This window comes from Mustela erminea, chromosome 4 (genome assembly GCF_009829155.1).
Source record: "Mustela erminea isolate mMusErm1 chromosome 4, mMusErm1.Pri, whole genome shotgun sequence".
Classification (NCBI taxonomy): Eukaryota; Metazoa; Chordata; class Mammalia; order Carnivora; family Mustelidae; genus Mustela; species Mustela erminea.
This window is the reverse complement of record NC_045617.1, coordinates 149,648,342-149,653,998: the sequence shown is the minus strand read 5'-3', so window position 1 is coordinate 149,653,998 and position 5,657 is coordinate 149,648,342. Positions and strand designations below refer to the sequence as shown.

Sequence of the window (5,657 nt, the reverse complement as noted above, 5' to 3'; positions counted from 1 at the left end):
TGATTTCAGGATCCTGGGATAGAGTCCTAGGTGGGGTGGGCTCCCTGCTCTGCGGGAAGCCTGCCTCTCCCTCTCACACTCCCCCTGCTTTTGTTCCCTCCCTGTCTCTCTCTCTGTCAAGTAAATAAAAATCTTTTAAAAAATAAAATAAAGTGAGAATAAAAGGTAATAGACGAAAATTGCAGTAGAGGTACCATTAGCTTGAAAATACCTTAAATAACCCGTGAAGTTTAGTACATACAATTTTGTGTGCATTTCTCTGCAGTCTGTCTTACCAGTTCCTCTTTGTTAGGCAATATTTTTCTATGGTCCTCAATGGTTCAGTTGTCTCCTCAGTGGGGAATCCGGGCTAAGCAAAACTTTTAAAGGAATGAAAATTTGATGGGGGAACGAAACATGAACGAAATAAATCAATTAACAAACATTCCAGCAGAGGAGAATCGCTCCGGAAGAAGCAGAGAACAGGGCGGAGTCTAAGCGGTTAGCGGGGTGCGGAGTGAGGAAAGAACTGAGAGAAAGCGCGAACTCGTCGCTCGGGATGGGCGGGACAAGAGGAAAGCAGAGCCGACGAGGGTGGGATTCGAACCCACGCGTGCAGAGCACAATGGATTAGCAGTCCATCGCCTTAACCACTCGGCCACCTCGTCGCACGGGAGCCCCGCCTGTCCGGGTTCTCCCTCCCCGCTGTCCTCAAGTTGTGCCCCAGTAGGTCCCATCGCCTTTTCCCTGGCTTACTGGCCGCCACCACCGTCTCAGTCCGGTGTCCGGAACTACCCCAGGCCGACCGCCCGGGAGCGCGGCGCGCGATCCTCCGCAAACCGCTGACGGCGGGCGCAGCCGCCTGCTCCTCCCCGCCCGCCGCCCCGTACGCGCACCCCGCTTTCCCGGGACGCATTCCCGCCTCCGGAGCGGAACCCGCCGTGCATTCCTGTGTTCCGGTGGCACTGGCCCTGCGAGTCCCTTTTTATGCGGCTTATCCGCACTCCAGGCCCGGGCAGGGGTCTCCAAAGCCTCGGCAGCCGGTGAGCACGAGTTTGGGGCAAAGCAAACTGCGCGAGCGCCCCGCGGGGAAGAGTCCGCCCGCCGCCCCCGGCGCGCTGACCCGTCGCGGCCCAGCTCCGGAGCGGCGGGGGTGCGAGCCGGCGCGGGACTCAGGGCGCCCGGTCCCCGCGCGGCTCCTCCCGGCTCAGCGTCGGGAACCGCACGCCGCGCCGCCGCGACCCTCCCACTCGTGAGAGTGCACGTGCTCTTTGGTAGAGACTGCAGAATGGGGGGGGGCATGTTCTTTTCCCCCAAAATCATGATGCTTTTTGCCTCCTCGTGAAATCTCTTGGCTCTGTTCTCCGCTGCGTCGCAGGACGCCTCTCCCGCGCTCAGCAAATTTCAAGTCACCCTCCGGCCGCCCGCAGCTGCCCCTTGGGCTGTCCTCCGCGCTAACGTCGCGCGGGTCGCGCTGAGCCGAGCGCACCCGCCAGCGCACACTCACCTTCGGAGACTCAAGGGCGAGCCCACGGCGCTCCAGGAGCCTCAAGACCGGTGCCAGGAGAGGCAGGGCGCGGTGTGCCGCGGCTCTCACTAAGCACGAGTTTCCCTGAAGTTCCGTGCAGACCACCGCCCCTCCGCGGGACCGCAGGGAACCCCGCGTTTGTCTTGAGCATCTCATCACGCCAAGTCCGGAGTCAGCAGACCGTACTGTTGAATGAAGCGATGACATGTTCCGGATTTAATACAAAATCTGAGACTCAGAGGCGAGTCCTTAGACAGGAGATTTTCAATTAATTAAACCTCTTGGGTTAATATTCCTAGTTTTAAAAAAAAACCCATAAGGCTGTGATGATTATTAAATTAGATAAGATCAGTAAAAAGCTCAGAAAATTGTCTTGGAAATAGTAATTGCTGTGGAAGTCACTTGACCTTGTAGTTGTTTTATGCTTCATAAAATAAACTAATGATTATATGAAATTCTATTCACCAAAAAAAGAAAACTCAGTAGGAAAAAAAAAAACACAACAATACAAAACTCCACCACGTATGGTTCACAGAAGAAAATCAAATGATTGGAATGCTTGGGTGGCTCGTGGGTTGAACATCTGTCTTCAGCTCAGGTCATGATCTTAGGGTCCTGGGATGGAGCCCCTTATCGGGGCTCCTGGCTCAGCGGGAACCTGCTTCTCCCTCTGCCTTCTTTCTGTTCCCCCTGCTTGTATTATCCCTCTCTCTGACAAATAAGTAAAATTTAAAAATAAAATATTAAAAAAGGAAAATCAAAATAATAACTGAAATGCTCCACGTAACTTACATATAAGGACATGCAACTTACAACAAGATCTCACCCTTCCTTCCTTACTCCCGCTTTAGATTTCTGAAATACTGTCCGTGCAGCTGTCAATTAGCTCAACCACACTGAAAGAAAATTGCAAAAGATCTAGTAAAATTTACAAAGTTCATACCCTTCCTTAACGGAGCAGTCAACCCACTAATAGGAGATTATGCTAGAGAAATACCAAAATACCAACACTAGTGTGAAATATATATATATATATATATATATATATACATACACATAGGTTACCCATAGTACAGAGGGGCACTCCTGCTGATAGTTAAATGTGAGAAACTATGCCCACCAAATGGAACACTTGAACAACTTTTTTAAAAGCAGGCTCCATGCCCAGACCAGAGCCCATCATGGGACTTGAACCCAAGACACTGAGATCATACCTGAGCAGAGATCAAGAGTCCCACTCAACCAACTGAGCCACCCAGGTGCCCCCAAATAACTTAAGATTAAACGTAATATTGGAGGTGTATGTGATTATTAATAAGGACAATACATATCCACATGTCATAACTGACAAATATTTTCCCACTTATTTTCTTAAAGGCAAATTACAGAACAGTATGAGTAATATTTTTGTATTGTTTTAGAATTGGGTTTTGTTTTAGGTGATAGACTGAGTTTAGCTATTTATTATGTTTTTTAAGATTTTATTTTTGGGGGAGCACCTGGGTGGCTCAGTTGGTGAAGCAGCTGCCTTCACCTAGGTCATAATCCCACGGTCCTGGAATTGAGTCCCACATCGGGCTCCTTGCTCAGCAGGGAGCCTGCTTCTCCCTCTGCCTGTTGCTCCTCCTGTTTGTACACTCTCTCTCCCTCTCTGACAAATACATAAAAAAGATTTTATTTTTTTGAAAGTAATCTCTATACCCAGGGGAGCTTGAACTTACAACCTGAGACAAGAGTCACATGCTCCAGCCGCTGGGCCAGCCAGAGCCCTTGAGTTGAGATGTTTCTTATCACTGAAGTTCATCTAGCTTCAGTCTCAGTTTTATCAAGGTCTCAAACTTAGACTTTTCATGTTATCTTCACAGAAGTATTATGTATGGTTACGTAACTGCTGGGGTTTTGGAATATAGGTGAGGTTTGGCAGGGTGAAGTCCAGGGCCAACGACCAAGAAAGAATTCTTGAGACATCATTGGTGCAACAAGGTGGTTCATTAAAGCTCGGGGACAGGACCCGTGGGCAGAAAGAGTTGCTGCCCCGGGGTTTCGGGTTCGAGGGCTGGTGATTATATACTATGGGGTAGCGGAGGTAAGAAAAAGGGGGGTTTCAAAAGGATTTTCATGTGTTAAAGAAGATTCGCAGGATGCCGGGAGGCCTTGCCATTGTCAAGTTAAGGTTGTTTCCCCCTCTAGCAAGGCATTAACAAGACAGTAGGAAGCTTCCTGGAGAAACACTGCACTCTGCCTGCTTCAAGAATCTGTCATGGGCTGCAGGTTCCAAGGACATTTAATTGTATCCACATTTCCTTCTGGAAGCTAAGCCATTGATAGAAATGTTGTGCTCTTGCAAACTGCTAAGACATTCGTAAACTGAGGGAGACTCAGATCTTGCAGGGTTGTGATCTCTACAGCTTAACTGTTTTTCCTTTAGGGCACCCAGGAGTGCAAGAGGAATGTCACATATATCCCACGGTTGGTGGGGGTATGGGGTGTCAGCTTCTGCTTTGTCCTCAGCTTGCCTTCTGCTCCCTCGTCATAACTATTATGCATACAACCACTGTGCATTTCTTTTTTATGAGTTAGCTGAAGAGTTTTTAATATGAAAAATGTACAGAGTAGCATGAGGAAAGTCACATGGGAGGTTAATGTTAACTGGGAGATTAGGATATATGCATCTGAATAGACATCCTTCTTTTTTTTTTTTTTAAGATTTTCATTTTGAGAGACAGAATGAGCAGAAGGGAGAGGGAGAAGCAAACTCCCCACTGAGCAGCTGAGCAGGGAGGAGCTGATGTGGGTCTCGATCCCAGGACCCCAGGATCGTGACCGGAGCTGAAGGCAGTCGCTTAACCAACAGAGCCACCGGGTCTCCCTGAATAGATGTCCTTTAGATGAGTAGGTGACATTTAGGACAAAGGCCGAGAAAAGTGTAGGCAGAGGCAGGGGAACGTGAAGTGAAAGGCACATGTGGGAGCGTCAGGAAGCCTGAGGGGAGGCCAGTGTGAGCTGCACAGAGGGAGGAAGGGATGGGGGGGTGTGTGTGACACTAAAACCGGGGACAAATCACACAGGCACTGACCACGTCTAGGATTTGAAATTTTACCCAAACTGCAATGGGAACCTATTGAAGCCTTATAAGTGGAGGAAGAGTATGATCTGTTTTGTCTTTCTGAAAGATCATTCTGGAGAGAACAGGTGGCAAGGACAAGTGTGAGTGGCCTAGTGGGGAAGCCGCGGCGGAGAGAGGATGGTGGTGCGGACTGGCACCATGGATGGTGGCAGCAGGAATGGAGAGGAGCGCACGGAGAGGAGGCATATTTTGGAGATAAGATCTGTAGCTGCGCATGATTTGGATACCCGCTGACAGGGACGTGTAGGGTGACTACTCTTGGTTTGCTGGGAACTTTCCCCTTTTAGCACTGAAAGTGCCTTCTCTCTGGGAGCCTCTCAGTCCCAGGCAAACCCCAGCTGGAGACAGGGTGAAGAATTTGGTGAAGAATTTAGCTTTTAAAAGGACTGTCAAAATATCAGACTTCTATCCATAAGGAGTGACTCTTTCACCACTCAAGGTTTTACTTGTAAAGATTCTGGAATTTTCTCTTTTGCAGTACATTGATTCACAGGAAATCATTTGCTGATTTCTTGGTTTTCCAGTTTTCATGATTCCATTCTTTCTTTTGATAGTTTATTTAAATACTGCAAAGTTAAGTTGTACATATTTAATTTATTCAAAATAGGGAAAACTTTTAAGAAAACTTCCAGTCTTGCAAAAGCTTTGACAAAACCAATTTGTATGAATAAACTGGAATAAAAATACTTTTTTATTTGCAGATGTCTTCTTAGGAAAGGTGGCAGGCCAGTCTTAAAACCTGAAGACAAGCTTCTGAAAAGAAAGTGTGTTTCGACAGAAAAAATGACCCAAGTTAAATACAAAGAACAAATGAAATCCAGGAGGCAATTGCAAAGAATTCGAGTAGAGAAGTAAAGGAAGATACACACATTGCCTTGAACATGAAAATTTAGGTAACTCTGTTCTTGAAGAATATTGTTGATTAAGTTCAAATTAATAAAATCAGAAAAATTCAGTATTTAAAGATTTTTATTTATTCATTTGACAGAGAGAGACACAGCGAGAGGGGGAACACAAGCAGGG

At 47.4% G+C, this 5,657-nt stretch overlaps 1 non-coding gene across 1 annotated transcript; it reads right to left on the bottom strand.

The window, feature by feature from the left end:
- Positions 1–565: 565 nt before the first annotated feature.
- TRNAS-GCU lies at positions 566–647 on the bottom strand. Its single transcript has one exon. It is a non-coding gene; the product is annotated as a tRNA-Ser (tRNA).
- Between the last annotated feature and the right edge of the window lie 5,010 nt (positions 648–5,657).